Genomic DNA, 18,061 nt, shown 5'->3' with positions numbered 1-18,061 from the left:
AAGTGTAGAAGTTCTTCCTAGGAAATTAATGTTTTCAGACAAAGACCACCTGCCCACCATACCTTTCCTACTTAACCCTCTGACACCAGCATTTCTGTCCAGGATATCCTGCACAATATAGTCAGACTTTTCAACTTAAAATATGGAGTATATTTTTTGACTCCCCAACCTTAAAATCCAGTACTCTCTCAGAGAACAGGGTTTGAAAATGCACATCTATCTCACCTCAACCAGCCCCCAAACTTTCCTCTGTGTCTCAGGGTCATCATGAACTCAATAAACACTGTTTTCCCTCTTGCCTTTGCTCAACGCTTTCTTTTGCTTGGAAAAATCATTTATTCCATGTTGGTTCAGAGGTGACAAATCTGTCTTTCCAAACTGCAGTAGAATTCATTCTTTTCATTGACTCAAGACACTTCCTCCTTTGAGAGTCTGCTTTTCTCCCACTGCAACTCTGTATTTGGAAGCCTTACCAATCACAGTGTGTTCTCTGAGCAAGTGCAGATGAAAAGGGTTTGAGAATTATAAAATAAATTCTAACATACAGAGAAAGCCTACCTGTGGCAGGAGACAATGAGGCCAGGATGCAGAGAGAATCAGAGAGATAAGAAAGCCAAAGAACCTGAATCTGAATGCTTCAGATCTTGTTCTAATATTGCCAACTAATAATGTTTTATTTTGTTTATCTTCAATTACGTTGAATTGAGCCTCTGTCACTTGAAGGAAACTGCCAGGGCCAGCTTAAATATTTTTTCCTCTAAGAGACCTTCTGACTTGGTTCTTGTAGATCTCCTTTATTAGACTGTTTCTGTCTGCTTTTTGGAAGACCCAAAAGAGTATTTATCTATCCCACTAGGTAGGTATATTCATTAAGTGTTACTATTTCTCTGTCTGTGCTAGACTGGGAACTTGACTCCTATCCCACTTATACACAGGAGAGTTTTGAAAAATGTTTATTGAATTGGCTTGCCAAAGGTTGTTAAAAGAATGATTTTCATCCAATTTTGCCTGTGTATTTTTCTCTTCATTTTTTTAACTCTACAGTGATAATTGAATCATAAATGATCTAAAATATTTCCCTGAAAATGTAATTTTTGCAAAATATATGTGAGCAACCAGAGAACATGAGCTATATTTGAAGCAGAAAAAGGTTACATTTTCAAATAATGAACTTGAGCCATTTCTGTGTCTTACCTCTAAATAGCAGGTACAAATTGGTTTATTTGCATTTTCTTGGTTAATTACACATTTTGGAATGATCTTTCCATGTGGAAGTCATTGATAACAGGATCTAATTCCAGAGACCAAAGTGCCATTAGTTTCATTGAATTGAAGCATTTTCAGAGGTTGGAGTCAAAGCCTGGGAATTAGAAATCATGGGTCTTAATTACATCTTGTTCCCAGATTCGTTGTTTTCTTGGAAGCACACAACCTCAAAAAATTCAAGTGCTTGAAAAATGAAGATGGGAATATTTGCATTCTTCAATATCAGACCTTTATGCCATTTAATGAAATATCACCTATAAATACCTTTGAAATCCTAGGGTGATGTTCATTACTTTCCTAAGCCCTTAAATTGAGGGAAATTTTTGCATCATGAACTGATAGGCAAATGGGCTATGCCCTTATGAACCTCTTTTATTATAGCAATTACTGTTTGCTCTGATCAAGGCCTCTGGTCCAAAGGTGTGCAAAGTCCAGTTGTTTGTAAAGAAGGCACAGGAATAGTGAAGAGAAGGAAGCTGACCTGAATTGGATGCCTTGTTTACATGGGTGTTGGGCTAGGCTATTTACTTACCTTTAATTTTAGAAAAATTCTATGAGTTTGAGGATGCAGTTTACCCATGATGAGACGGAATCAGAGATACCTTAAGTAATTTTCTTCAGGGTCATATAGCCAACAATTGTATCTGTATGACCCTGTGGGGTCTGTGTGATGGTTTTCCATAGAATTGTGATGCAAAAAGGTCTATATTTTTGGTTTTGGCAGACTGTCATTTATTTATTACATTCAGTAAAAACTAGGTACCTATTATGGGTATCTTATCAGAAGTAATGCTATGCATTCTATGGTTAATTATTGTCAACTGTAAGGGGAACTTTGACCTCCAAGATGTTTTTCTCTATCAGAGTGACTCATGAATTTAGAAAGTTAGCCCTTGAGTTTGTCTATAGATGGAACTCTAGGAATGTTGTGGGCAGTAATTCTCAAACTACAGAATAGCATCAGATTCACTTGTGAAACTTATTGAAAAAATTAGTCTTTGAATACATTTTGTATAGACTCTGAAGTGAGTTTGTGTGTATGTGAGTATGTGTGTGTGTTTACAATCTCTTCTCTGGGAGAGGAGACAATGATGCAATAATCCATGGGTGAGGACAAAAGCCAGTCCCATGGAGGTATGTGGGTGCAAGAAACCCTATGAGACTCAGGTTCTCTTTCTGATAACCCTAGGTGCCTAAAATGGCTGTCCGGTTTCAGGCATGTCTATATTGGCTTCACAACTGACTTGCTTTCCATAAAACCCAATTGGAAGAGTTACCTGATCCCAACATTGTCTCTCAATCTGGAGTCAAAACAGTTAACGCAAGTGTGGACGCAGCACTCCCCATGAGCAAGCGAAGCAGTTGAAGTGAGAATCTTTGGCAATAAGCCCAAAACCTTACCATGGAGGCTGCATCCTGTTCAACCACCAGATAAGATAGGATAATACCTTCACGTTTCACTTGGCCAGTTAGTAATGTGCCACTCAAAAGGAAATAAGTCTGTCAAGCTCATGTCTGCTGTGTCTGATTGTCCCCTGCCCTCCCCCATTGTGTCAGAAGTACATTACTTGTTGGGGCGGTGAGGCTCAACCAACATGGAGAGCGGGGCTGGGAGGATTAGGGCGAAGAGCTGTGAGGCTCGACTAATGTGGGGAGTGGGGAGAAGCAGAGAGACCTATATCCACACGAGCTCTGCCTTGCCTCACATGACCAAACCCAGGTGAACAGCCAGTTCAGATTTTGGTGCAACAACTCTGTTGGCAAAAGACAGCAATAGTTTCCCCAAAGTTGGTTTGTTTTAAGCTCAGAAGAAGTAGTGTTAGAAGGAGGTGAATACTATTCCCTTAATTTTATTTATTGAAAAGTGATGTGTGTGTGCACATCTGTGTACACATATGAATGTGTGTGTGTTCATTCTTTACTTCCTACGCTGGCACAAAAACGTTGGTGAAATCTCTTTTGGAAATAGCAATAGAGCACTACAGGATAAGGCTATTTATTTTATTGATATTTTTCTTGCCCATATGATATAAAATTTAACCTGCCAATCCTACTGTGGGAACTGACAGTAGCCAAATGTAACATGGGTGTCTGATGGGGCCTAGTGTTTGAGGGGTCCACATCATAATTTGATATTGTGTCAGTATGCAAAAGCAAATGGTTTATGGCATAGTTAGATACTTGGAATATATTAACTATAGATTCAAAGTAGTTTTGGAAAAATTATTTCATAATGAATGTAGCTGTAGTGATCACACCGATGATGAAAAGTGGCCTTACAAAACTGTAGGGACCATTTTAAAAGTTGACAGTGTAACAAATGTCAATATATCTGGTTGCCCCCAACTCCACCATTCATTTAAATTCTTCAAGTGAGAGTATCACTTAGAAAGTGCTTTGTACCATTAGAGAATTTTGTGTGCATTTAAAATATTGGCCTTTATTTCTTCCTTTGTGTCCTGGCCACCATGGGATGAAGGGCTCTGCTCCACCACGCCCTCTCTGCCGTGATGTCCTGGCCCACAGCAATGAAACTAGCAGACCATGGACTGAAACCTCTAACTCTAGCTCTTTTCTAGTCCCTAAACAGATGCCTACTTTTAAAAGCAAAATTAGATATGCCATAATATTATTTCATTTGCTGTTTTGAATATCAGTATGTCATAAACATGATGCCATTCATACTTGCTTCCTCTATAAGAAAGTGTTTATTGGTTACAGAGCTCCATACGAATTTTCCAACCCACCCTACTAGATACTTCTTTCCACACTCGATTTTATGAATAGAGATACAGCAATGTATTTTTTGGTGCATATCCATAATCATTTCTTAAGAATAAACTCCCCAAATGGAAACTACTGAATGATATAGTGATCATGGACATAGATTCTATACTCACATCCAAATTCTTAGCTATGAATGGTGAGATTTTGAGAAAATTATTTAGCTGCAAAGTGCCTTAATTTGCCTTTCTATAAAATAGAGATACCTACAGTGGTGTCCTAAAGTTTCATTTTTTAAAATATTTGAAAAATGCTTAGTGTAGTGCCTGGCATGTAGTAAATGCTATATAGATGTTTGTAAATGAAAAAAGCAAATACTGGAGCAAAGGATATATACCTTTTTAAGGACTCTGATGCATATTATCAAATTACCTTCCAGAATGAGTTTACCAATTTATATTCCTTATAATTGCATGAAAGTGGAGTATCAATTTCCTGCCCTTATGGAGTAGTGGTTAAGGGTATGGGAGATTAGATCATCTTATCTCAAAATCTGACTCCACTGCTGAGAAGTTGTATTTTCTCAGGTGTGTTACTTGACCATGCTAAGTTTCAGTTTTCTTTTCTGTAAAATGGGGGTGATGATAGATATTCATCTCATAGGATTGTTGTGAAACTGAAATGAGATGATATAAAATAAAGTCCTTAAGGCAGTGCCTAGTATATAGTAGGGGATTAATAAACTCTCTTAGTCTATGTTTGCAGTCCCTCTATTTTTAAGTGAAAATTAGGACCAGAATGTATTGCATCCATGGCTGAAGCACTAAGGTAATAGGTCAAAATGGCACAAGAAATCAAGTAAGAAAAAGGAAATATCTGATTCTAAGTTATAAATTTTTTGTGTCTGGACCAATGTGGAGATCTTGAGAAAAAATGTCCAGGAAGCCTTGCTGTGCCCAGGATATATTAATCAGTGATGTGGACAGTGAAACTGAAATTATGGACATTACCATTGTCAGTGTGAATTTGGAAAGGAGGGAACTTCATCTTGGAGGAAAGAGACAGGATAATTCAACTCACCAAAGAAAACTATAGTAACCATCTACTGGAAGAGAAAATTAAGTTAGCTAAGTACCAGATTCTGGAATGAGTGACTTCTCAAATAGGCAGCAAAAGTTGTATTAGCCATTCTGTGAAACCAAAAAAAAAAAAAAAAAAAAAGCACTGACAATGAACAAAATTCTATAGACAAGATTTACCTAAGATACCTAACATTTACCTAAGTAGATAATTAAAATCTGGGAGGTAGCCCACTCTTTTTGGGTATCACTAGTCTGCCCTCTATATAAGTTAATAGAAGGACTGGACCTCCTTAATTAGATATGGTCTTGCAGAATATAGGACTCATCAGAGCAGCCCAACACCAATGGCTGGAAAGATAAAAGACTGTCATTATTCACCTTGAGAAATTTAAGAGAAAATTTTGTCCTTTTTTTTAGAAAAAAAAAGAAACTGCACAATTATTTATTTTCACTAAGAATGGAACTGCAAGAAGTGAATTTCAAGTTGCAGTATGAAAGATTTAAGTTAGAATGATTGAAAATAATTTATTTGCAGGTGCAATGTAAAATACTACAAATGATTACCAAGGAAAGCTATGTAAGTTCTTCAGAAGTATTTAAAATGGGACTATTTTTTTTTTATTGGTTTCAAATTATTTTAGTGGGTCCTAACTAAAGATAGAAGAATGGGCTAGGTAGACTCTCAAGGTTCTTTTCTATGATTTGATGATAAAAAAAATTTGATCCTATAAAGATTGCACTGGCTTCTTTTCTATTGCAGCTACCCAAGGAATAGCTGTTGCCTTGACAACAAGGGACATTCTTAGGTTCCTCATATGCTAATAGGAAAACGGCCAATTTTCTTGTTCATAAAAGAAAACTGTTGGTTAATGTCTCTCTCTCTCTCCTCTCTCTTTTTCTCTCCTTCCCTCCTACCATTACTAGCTACTCTTCAATGAACCTTAATGAAAGGCCAAAAATAAGAAAGGATAGAATAGTTTATGTCTTCAGAAATCCTCACTGAAACTTAAGAAATTCATTTACAAAGGAGTTTGGAGTAAGATGCTATGAGACTAACAAGAAAATAGTGTTCAATGTGTAGAGAAGAAAAACAACGAATAGCATAAAATTCTTAGTTTGTGGTAAGACAGGGGCAGACTGCTGAAGAGATTCCAAGAGGAAGGAGTCAACGTGCCCCTTCACGGATGTCTCTACATGGGATGACATTAGTGAGACAGTTTTTCAAACAACTACTTCTACCTCTCTAGGTGCATGTATGTAGATACCACCTGATTTTGCATAAACTGATTCAATTGTATACAGATGTGGGTTTACATAGGATTCATGAGAAAAATACCACAAACTAAGGCAGAAGAACAGCAATCACTTTCACATGCAATTCATTGAAGTCAGAAGTGACAATTAGTTCACGAGGGCAAAAGTCAAGGAATAACCCCTGCTTCCTCCTTTGCTACCTGAAATATAGCCAAAAGCAAGCTCTCGGAAACAGACTGACAGTTGATAACAAGTACTTTGAGTAAATTTACCCACATATTATGTGGAGAGCTAGAGCTCACAGAATAAAAGCAAGCCACCTCTTTGCAGTGTCTCTTAATGCCTTAACTATAAAAAAGCCAAGTGTGTGAGCCCAGTGGAAGGCTGCTTTTTGCATATAACAGCATGGAAGTGTCAAGCTGCAGCCTCAAACCACTCTTGTTTTTGTGTTCTGCTCACATGGCTGGTGTGTACGGTATCATGACAAAAGCATATTCTCTTGTATGTCCACCCTACATTTTTCTATATAGTAGTTACACGGTGGGTATGTTATTTGCTGTTTTCACTACTCCTCCAAGGATTTTCTTTTGCTTATTATTGCTGTTAAAGAAGTGCTTTAAAATTATTAAAGCAATTTGTGCTTCTTGTAAAGAATATGAAAAAAGTGCAGAAAAGAACAAAGAAGGAAATTAAAGACTTATTTTGAAGAGCAATATTGAAAGCAAAGGAAGCTGTGGTAGATATTTCTTTTACTAACTGCTAGAAGAGCATAAGACACAGAATATAGACACACTTCTCACCCTTGTTTTTTCTGTTTTCTACGCTGAGGCCCATGCCTCCCTGTACCCTGGAGAATAAGAACACTGATGATATATACACACAAACAGGTACCATAGATGTTAATGTGTACTCTGCTGTACTGAAGAGCATGTGTCAAGCACATTGGAGGATAAGCTAGGCCAAAGCTTTTGCAAAACTTTGACAAGGTAATGTTTAGGAGGTTTTGAAAACTTTGCTCTTCAAGGCACAATATTGTTGGAAGAATTGGGGGTTAGTTTTTCTTACCCACAATCCACTTGTCCCCAATATCCCCCATAGAATGAGAAGATCATCCTCTCAGAAATATTCTAAATAGTCACAAAATCTTACTTTTTACTACAGAAATCACTCCAGACCCAGTAATGTTGAACAGCTTATAATTCCCCACCACTACCCTACTCCAGCTCAGGGCTTGCTATTTCCTCCACTGGAATGCACCTTGTCTCAGCTTTTCACCAGGAACCCTTGGGCCACCATCTTTAAGGCTTTAGGTAAAAGCCTTTGCTTGCTGAATGGCCCCTCTGCCCCTGCTTGCTTTCCACCTGGAAATACAGACATGTTCCCTTGCTGAGTTGTGATAGCCTTGCCACACCGTGGGCACTTGGTATGTGTTAGCTAATTTAATAAAAGTTCTTGAAGGCAGTGTCTATGTCTGTTTTACCCATAGATGTTTATGGCTATCACCCAGTGAGTACGTCACACAGTAAGTGTTCAGTGACTGTGGATACAATGAATGAATGAATGAATGAATGAATGAATGAATGTATTTCTACTGTGTACCTGAGGCTGATGAGCCAGAGCTAAATTAACAAGAGACTCTCTGGCTTATGCTGCTTATAGTGTAATAGAGGCCCAGAGAGATAAGAAGTTTAACAAGTGCCATGATAGTGAAAATATGAGCACATATATGTAACCTATAAGCATGTATATAGGTCATGAACATTAGCAAATATGGGAAGATACCCGGGCAGGGGGAACAGATGTGTGGAGGCTTAAAGCAAGAGAGAACTTGAGGAAAAGAAAACACATTTAGCTTGGCTAGCATTTCCAGCGTAAGGTGAACAAAAGTGAAAGACAAGGCTGGGGAGGAGGTGGGACTGGTTCATGAGGGCCTTTTAAAACATGTTAGGGGCTATGGAGAGCCAAAAAGGAGTCTTCACTGGAAGGAGGTATTGTGCTCAGATACGAGGTTTAAAAATGTCACTTTGGCTGAGATGTGGAGATGGTATCAGAGAGATGAGTTATAGAGGTCAGGAGGTCAGTCAGGGGGCAGCTTTTCTAGACAGTTCTCCAATTGATGATAAGCTCTTTAAGGAAAAGGACAATCATGTTTTTGGTGTTGTTGGAGACTCTTCTTATCCCAGTGATCATACTTCAAATGAAACAATAAAAAATTATTGTCAATTATAACATAAACATGCAAATATATATGGATGATACACACACACACACACACACACACACACACACACACATACACGCAAGTGTATTGAGCTGTCATTCCTTGGATTAAGACTACATGATTTTTCCATGTTGTATAAAAAACCTAGGAATAACCAATTCAATCCTGTTCTTGAGTTTGAGGACTGGTAAAAGAGTTAATGAAGATATGAATGAAGAAAAACCTGAATGACAAAATAGTCATCTGAAGGGTTACTTGTGAATTCCCTGTGCTTGTGTTAGAATATAGCCTTAAAGGAGTACAGTTTATTGAATAAGACTATTTTTTGAAGCCTTTGGTTAGCAGACTATGAATATTCATAGTAACCATAGCTCTCATTTTCCTTTTGATAAAACAAAAAGAGTAAAATAATATTCAGAGACTATATAAAATTATATTTCAGTTAAGTAAGTCAAAACTTAATATAATATGCAACAAAATGTTCCAATTTTTGTATTAGTTGATTTAAAAAATTATTTTTTCAAAACATTTTAAAGGTATGAGATAATAACATTGCGAATCTGCCAGATAGAAGAAGGCAAAGAATGGATTACCTCTGATTCATATTGTACATTGTTTAGTTGTGTTTAGAATCAATAAGTGACACAAATTATTTTTTATAGGTTGTTGGGTGATATGGATTATTTGTTCTAATACCTACATATGGTTCCTACTTTTCTAAAACTTTTGGTCTTCCATGATTTGTAAAGAAGCATAAATGTATATGGTTAACTTAATCATTGATTCAAAAACAAACTATGCATATAAATTTAAAATGTATGTTATTTTCTTAAAGGATTGATTTGCATGTCAAGCTCTCCATTACAATTTTAAATTTAAACTTTCTTTGTGACTTATTTTCATCTTTACAGTTGCTTCATGACAATAGCAACTAGCAATGTTTAAAAGAATAAGAAGGAGTATGATTCTGCATCTGGAGGTTTTTAATAGAATGAAACAGAATTCTGTTTGAGACCAAACATTTTGCCATTTGAGAGTGAGCATGATCTGAAGGGAAAACGTTAGCAGATTGTTAGGTTGGTATTTGGTCCACAATTATATCTGGGGGTCTTTTTAAGTACATTTCTAATGCTGCACCGAGATTTGGCTTAGATGTCAGGAATAATGATCTTCATTATAATAGTAGACCTTGATGAGAGTTCTGGACAGAGAAAGAAAGAAAGAAAGAAGAGAGAGGGAGGAAGGGAGGGAGGAAAAAAGGCATGTGTGGTATTTTACATATACAGACATGTAGCACCATCTACTGGATTAGAGTAAATGAATAAAATCAGTAAAACATGTATTTCCACTAGCAAAAGTGTGGACCTCTGAATATCAAAGCTTCTTATAGTATTGACTTATCCAATTCTTTTGACTTATCGGATTATTTTACTAGGTAGGTGAGAATATTTCGACATAAGGGATCTTTTTTCCCTCTTTGTCCTAGGTTCTGGGAAATAGTCATGAAATTATTAGCTGTTATTTATAGTCCCTTCATCTACGGCAATAGATAACACACACACACACACACACACACAACCTCCACTCAACTTAATTACATAATAACACACATATGCAGCCTATTCTATCTACCTCAATTACATAATACTGTACAAGGCAGTGGTTGCCATTGGCAAAATAAATTTTGTGATTGTGTATTTCCCAGAAATAGATATTAGAAAGTCTGTAATTAGAGAGGTGTTTCTTCCATTGTTCTTCTGCATTAGAAAATCCTTCTTTAAATATAGTTATGGTCTCTGGTTATCAAGAGAAATAAATCTGTAGGTGTAATTAATTCATTAATGCGGCAAGTATTAATCAAGAGATTAATATATGCCAGTCACAGGATGAAAACATTGGGAAAAAAAAGCAAAGATGACATAAGAAATGTTACATAATTTTTGACTGTGAGAGCAATGTTCCTCTATAAAGATTTGCATCCATTTTTAAAGAGTGAATAGTGTCCACTAGAACAGTTAATTATCTGATGCAAACTTGGGAAGTGTTAAAGTTCTCTAAGTATTATAGATACTGGACAGGATACTCACCACTGAAAACACATTTTGTTTCGGTAGGAAATTGAGGAAAAGGACAGTTACAGGATCCCTCTGATATTCTTATGAAACTTATGTCATCATCCCAGTCGTTATCTAACTCATTATATCTTGTAATAAAATGCATTTCCTCAGAAGACAGGAAGTACTGAAACAATAGAAGTGCAATTCAGATGTACATCTTGCAGTCAGGGGCAATCTTAAAGGTTTATTAATGCTCCCTAGGCATATGCAATCATTAAGAATTAATGACGTACAAGAATATCTGAATAAATGGTGAATAAATGGAGACTTTTATTATATTTCTGTATAGCAAAACAATGAAAGTTTTGATTTTTAAAATTACTCTGTATATTCAATGAAATTTCAATGAAAATTCCTTGGGCCCCCTTTAACAACAAAATTAAATAAAAAAAATTTGACCGTTTGATTCCAAAGTTTCAAAACTCATTTGAAAGTGTGTTGGAGAATAGACTAAAGAATACTGTGACAGTGCTGACATGGGGTCCATTTGACCAGCTCTGCTACTCAACATAGCATGGCATTTTTGTAGAGATAAATGAATCAATGGACTGCCAGACATTCAAAAATATATCTTTGCATATATAAGAAATGAATAAGTAGAATCAATATATTTTAAACCAAAAGAGAAAGACCATTTAATAAAGTCTATTGCTATTTGTTTTTTTTTTAATTTATTTTTATTGTAAACAAATGGGATACATGTTGTTTCTGTTTGTACATGGCGTAAAGGCATACCATTTGTGTAATCATACATTTACATAGGGTAATGGTGTTTGATTCAATCTGTTATTTTTTCCTTCCACAACACCTCCCACCCCTCTTTTCCTTCTATACAGTCCCTCCTTCCTCCATTCTTGCCCCCCTCCAACCCCCCATTATGTGTCATCATCCGCTTATCAGCGAGATCATTTGTCCTTTGGTTTTTTGAGATTGGCTTATCTCACTTAGCATGATATTCTCCAATTTCATCCATTTGCCTGCAAATGCCATAATTTTAACATTCTTTATAGCTGAGTAATATTCCATTGTATATATATACCACAGTTTCTTTATCCATTCATCAATTGAAGGACATCTAGGTTGGTTCCACAATCTGGCTATTGTGAATTGAGCAGCTATGAACATTGATGTGGCTGTATCTCTGTAGTATGCTGATTTTAAGTCCTTTGGGTATAGGCCAAGGAGTGGGATAGCTGGGTCAAATGGTGGGTCCATTCCAAGTTTTCTAAGGAATCTCCACACTGCTTTCCAGAGTGGCTGCACTAATTTGGAACCCCAGAAGCAATGTATGAGTGTACCTTTTCCCCCACATCCTCACCAACACCTATTGTAGCTTGTATTCTTGATAATCTCCATTCTAATTGGGGTGAGATGGAATCTTAGTGTAGTTTTGATTTGCATTTCTCTTATTACTAGAGATGTTGAACATTTTTTCATATATCTGTTGAGTGCTTGTAGATCTTCTTCAGTGAGGTGTCTGTTCACTTCCTTAGTCCATTTGTTGATTGGGTTATTTGTATTCTTGGTGTAGAGTTTTTGAGTTCTTTATATATTCTGGAAATTAGTGCTCTACCTGAAGTATGAGTGGCAAAGATTTTCTCCCACTCTGTAGGTTCTCTTTTCACATTGCTGATAGTTTCCTTTGCTGAGAGAAAGCTTTTTAGTTTGAATCTATCCCAGTTATTGATTCTTGCTTTTATTTCTTGTGCTATGGGAGTCCTGTTAAGGAAGTCTGATCCTAAGCTGACATGTTGAAGGTTAGGACCTACTTTTTATTCTAAAAGATGCAGGGTCTCTGGTCTGATTCTGAGATCCATGGTCCATTTTGAGTTGAGTTTTGTGCAGGGTGAGAGATAGGGTTTTAGTTTCATTCTGCTGCATATGGTTTTCCAGTTTTCCCAGCACCAATTGTTGAAGAGGCTATCTTTTCTCCATTGCATATTTTTGGCCCCTTTGTCTAGTATGAGAAAATTGTATTTATTTGGGTTTGTGTCCATGTCCTCTATTCTGTACCATTGATCTATACCTGTCTATTTTGGTACCAATACCATGCCATTTTTGCTACTATTGCTTTGTAGTATAGTTGAAGTTCTGGTATTGTAATACCCCCTGTTTCATTCTTCCTACTAAGGATTGCTTTAGCTATTCTGGGTTTCTTATTCTTCCAGATGAATTTCATGATTGCTTGCTCTATTTCTGTAAGGCACATCATTGGGATTTTAATTGGAATTGCATTGAATCTGTATAGCACTTTTTGTAGTATAGCCATTTTGACAATATTAATTCTGCCTAACCAAGAACATGGGAGATCTTTCCATCTCCTAAGGTCTTCCTCAATTTCTTTCTTCAATGTTTTGTAGTTTTCATTGTAGAGATCTTTTACCTCTTTGGTTAGATTGATTCCCAAGTATTTTATTTTTTTTGAGGCTATTGCAAAAGGAGTTATTTTCCTCTTTTCCCTTTCAGATGTTTCATCGCTTGTGTATAGAAGTGCTTTAGATTTATGCGTGTTGATTTTATAGCCTGCTATTTTGCTGAATTCATTGATGAGGTCTAGAAGTTTTCTGGAGGAGTTTTTTGGATCCTTTAAATATAGAATCATGTCATCAGCAAATAGTGACAGCTTAAGTTCCTCTTTTCCTATTCCTATCCCTTTAATTTCTTTAGTCTGTTTAATAGCTCTCGCTAGAGTTTCGTGGACAATGTTGAATAGAAGTGGTGAAAGAGGACATCCCTGTCTTGTTCCTGTTTTTAAAGGGAATGGTTTCAGTTTTTCTCCATTAAGAATGATGTTGGCCATGGGCTTAGCATAAATAGCCTTTACAATGTTCAGGTATGTTCCTACTATCCTTATTTTTTCTAGTGTTTTGAGCATGAAGGGATGTTGTATTTTGTCAAACGCTTTTTCTGCGTCAATTGAAATAACCATATGACTCTTATCCTTAAGTCTATTGACAGGATGGATTACGTTTATTGATTTACAGATGTTAAACCATCCTTGCATTCCAGGGATGAACCCCACTTGATCATGGTGAACAATTTTCTTAATGTGTTTTTGGATATGGTTTGCCAATATTTTGTTAAGGATCTTTGCATCTATATTCATCAAGGATATTGGTCTAAATTTTTCTTTCCTTGATGTGTCTTTGTCTGGTTTGGATATGAGGGTGATATTAGCTTCATAGAATGAGTTTGGTAGGGTACCCTCTTTTTCTATTTCCTGGAATACTTTGAGAAGTATTGGAATGAGATCTTTTTTAAAGGTCTTGTAGAACTCAGCTGAGAATCCGTCTGGTCCTGGGCTTTTCTTGGATGGTAGTCTTTTAGTGTCTTCTTCTATTTCATTGCTTGATATTGATCTGTTTAAATTTTGCATGTCCTCCTGGTTCAGTTTGGGAGGAGCATATGTCTCTAGAAATTTGTCAATGTCTTCAGTAGTTTCTATTTTGTTGGAATACAGATTTTCAAAGTAGCTTCTCATTATGTTCTGTATCTCAGTGGTGTCTATTGTGATATTTCCTTTTTCATCATGAATTTTGGTAATTTGAGCTTTCTTTCTCCTTCTCTTTGTTAGTATGGCTAAGGGTTTGTCTATTTTGTTTACTTTTTCAAAGAACCAAATTTTTGCTTTGTCAATTTTTTGAATTGTTTCTTTTGTTTCAATTTCATTGATTTCAGTTCTGATTTCAATTATTTCCTGTCTTCTACTACTTTTGCTGTTATTCTGTTCTTCTTTTTCTAGGGCTTTGAGTTGTAATGTTAGGTCATTTAGTTGTTGACTTTTCATTCTTTTCTGGAATGCACTCCATGCAATGAACTTTCCTCTTAGTACCACTTTCATAGTGTCCCAGAGATTTTGATATATTGTATTGTCATTCTCATTGACCTCTAAGAATTTTTTTATCTCCTCCCTGATGTTTTCTGTTATCCATGTTTCATTCAATAGCATATTATTTAGTCTCCAGGTGTTGAAGTAATTTCTGTTTTTTATTTTGTCATTGATTTTTAATTTCATTCCATTATGATGTGATAGAACACGAGGCAGTATCTCTATTTTTTTGCTTTTCCTAAGGGCTGCTTTGTGGCATAACATATGGTCTATTTTTGAGAAGGTTCCATGTGCTGCTGAGAAGAAAGTGAATCCACTCATTGATGGATGGAATATTCTATATATGTCTATTAAGGCTAGGTTATTGATTGTGTTATTGAGTTCTATGGTTTCTTTGTTTGTTTTTTGTTCAGAAGATCTATCTAGTGGTGACAGTGGTGTGTTAAAGTCACCCAGAATTATTGTGTTGTGGTCTATGTGATTCCTGAAATTGAGAAGGATTTGTTTGATGTACAGGGATGCACCGTTGTTTAATAAATATTTACTATTGGGCATAAATATTTACTATGGTTATGTCTTCCTGATTTATGGTTCCCTTAAGCAGTATGAAATGTCCTTCTTTATCCCTTCTGACTAACTTTGGCTTGAAGTCCACTTTATCTGATATAAGGATAGAAACCCCCGCTTTTTTACCGAGTCCATGTGCATGATAGGTTTTTTTCCCATCCTTTTACCTTTAGGCTGTGGATGTCTTTTTCTATGAGTTGAATCTCTTGCAGGCAGCATATTGTTGGGTCTTTCTTTTAATCCATTCTGCCAGTCTGCGTCTTTTGATTGATGAGTTTAGGCCATTAACATTCAGGGTTATTATTGAAATATGTTTTGTATTCCCAGTCATTTGGGCTTATTTTTGGTTTTTAACTAGGCTTGGTTTCTCCTTTGAGTGGTTTTTCTCTAAAGTAGTTCCTACAGTGTTGTTTTTCATTTCCTCCTCATGGAATATTTTGTTGAGAGTATTCTGTAGTGCAGGCTTTCTATTTGTAAATTCTTTTAACTTTTGTTTATCATGGAAGAATTTTATTTCATCTTCAAATCTGAAGGTTAGTTTTGCTGGGTATAGGATTCTTCGTTGGCAACCATGTTCTTTCAGTGCTTGAAATATGTTGTTCCAGGCCCTTCTAGCTTTTAGAGTCTGGGTTGAGAAGTCTGCTGCATCCGTATTGGTTTCCCCCTATGTGTAATCTGATGCTTTTCTCTCGTGGCCTTCAAAATCCTATCTTTATTTTGAATGTTAGGCATTTTCATTATAATGTGCCTTGGTGTGGATCTGTTGTGATTTTGTGCATTTGGTGTTCTGTAAGCCTCTTGTATTTCATTTTCCATTTCATTCTTCTGGTTTGGGAAATTTTCTGATATTATTTCATTGAATAGGTTGTTCACTCCTTTGGTTTGTATCTTTGTGCCTTCCTCAATCCCAATAATTCTTCAATTTGGTCTTTTCATGATGTCCCACAGTTCTTGGAGATTCTGTTCATTATTTCTTACCATCTTCTCTGTTTGGGCAACTTTATTTTCAAGATTCAATATTTTGTGTTCATTGTCTGAGGTTCTGTCTTCCAAGAGGTCTAGTCTTTTGGTGATGCTTTCCATTGAGTTTTTTATTTGGTTTATTGTTTCCTTCATTTCAAGAATTTCCATTTGGTTTTTTTTTTTTTTTTTTGAGAATCTCTACCTCTTTGTTGAAATGATCTTTTGCTTCCTGCAGTTGCTCTTTCAACTTCTTATTGGTATTATCGTTCATTGCCTGCATTTGCTCTCTTATCTCATCCTTTGCTTCACGAATCATCTTAATCATGTATAATCTGAAGTCCTTTTCTGACATTTCTTCTAACATACTGTCATTGGATTCTATTAATATAGAATGTAGATTTGTTTGGATCATTTTCTTCCCTTGTTTTTTCATGTTGTTCATGTATCTTCCCTTCTAGCAGTGTAGATCTTGGGTATTGCAGATTTCCCCCTATAGGCTTATAGTGGCCCTATAGGTTTCCAAAACACTTTCTTTAAGGGGAGATCAATATTAGCAGTGCCCACTTCAGACACTACGCAATCCTAGACCAAATAACCCCTATGAGGACAATAACAAAATTGTCATAATAAACAGAGTGAGTTAAAATATCATCTTCAGTAAAACAAACAGATTTGCAATAAGGTCTGCAGTTTCTAATGGAGGACAAAGAGGATGCAGAGGGATGTAGGATGTAGCTGTTAATGGGATAGGAAAAGAATATACAGAAGTTCTAGATAATAGAAAGCGTGAGAGAATCAAAAGAAATTGGATGTTAGCATGCAAAAAGGGAGACAGAGACTCTGAGGGAACAGGTAAACAAAAGGAAAAGAGAGCAAGAAAAGTAAAGAAATAAAAACTTAATATTGTTCAATAAGGAGGAGAAAGAAAATCTATACTATAACATTCTTATAGTATTCAATCTCCCAGTCTTTAGTAGTCTGATGCGTGAGAGGTACCTGACAATGAGCTTCAAGTCTCCAGCAGGCATCTCAGGATGGGATTTGCCTCACCTAAAGATCAGAGCTACGGCTTTCAGGATTATCCAAGATGGCTGCTCTGACTTCAAAATGTGTTGGCAATGGGGAGCTGCAGCTCGGGGTGTGGACTGGTCGGTTGGAGGTCCTGGAGGCGGGGTGTGGTTGTTCAGGCCAGGGTCCTGGAGGTCGGGTGTGTTTGGTGTGGTTGTGGGATCTGGAAGCCGGCTGCAATCAGTCGGTCTGGGGTCCTGGTGATAGGACACAATCAGTTGGTCTGGGGGTCCTGGAGGCAGGGAGCAGTCAGTCGATGTGAGGGCCCTGGAGGCAGGGAGTGATTGGTCAGGCTGAGGGATCCTGGAGACAGGGCTCAGTCAGTCTGGCCAGGGGTCCTACGGGGCCTGGCTGTTGTCTCCAAACGGTGGCAGCCACGTGTAACCAAACCTGCAGGTACTGTCACAGTGAACTTCCAGGGAACAGCAGGCAGCTGGCGCTCCACTGGCGGTCTGTGGTCAGTCTGCTGGCAGCTGTCAGACGATCGGGGAGGTGAACCTCGGGTCATGGGTGGTGGGTGATGGGTAGGTGAAAGGCAGGTGATGGACAGGCAAGAGGCAGGCAAATAGTGGATGATAGTTGCCTGACAGTGAGCAATCTGCACTCAAAAAAGGCATCGATATGCTGGCAGACTGCAGGTGATCACAGTAGACAAATGAGGTAAACACCAGGGAATCGATAAGCAGCAAAAACTGCCTCACCAAGAAACAGAAATCCTCTGTTTGAATTCGGAGTTACGGAGCGACAAGGAACGCAGCCTCCCTCTAGTCCGGCATGTTGGATCTCTCTGCTATTTGTTTTGAAAATGTTTTAAATTAACTTCTTCTCATATGAACATAAATTTCATGTGAATTAAACATTTTAATATAGAACATATAATTATAAAATACCAGAAGAAATTATTGGAGACTATTTTTTTATAGTCTTGTGGGAAAGGTCTTCTTTAGTGTGGAACAAAACATACAATTCA

The sequence above is a fragment of the Sciurus carolinensis genome, chromosome 9 (genome assembly GCF_902686445.1).
Source record: "Sciurus carolinensis chromosome 9, mSciCar1.2, whole genome shotgun sequence".
NCBI lineage: Eukaryota > Metazoa > Chordata > Mammalia > Rodentia > Sciuridae > Sciurus > Sciurus carolinensis.
The sequence above is the reverse complement of the archived record's forward strand: the minus strand, read 5'-3'. Positions refer to the sequence as shown.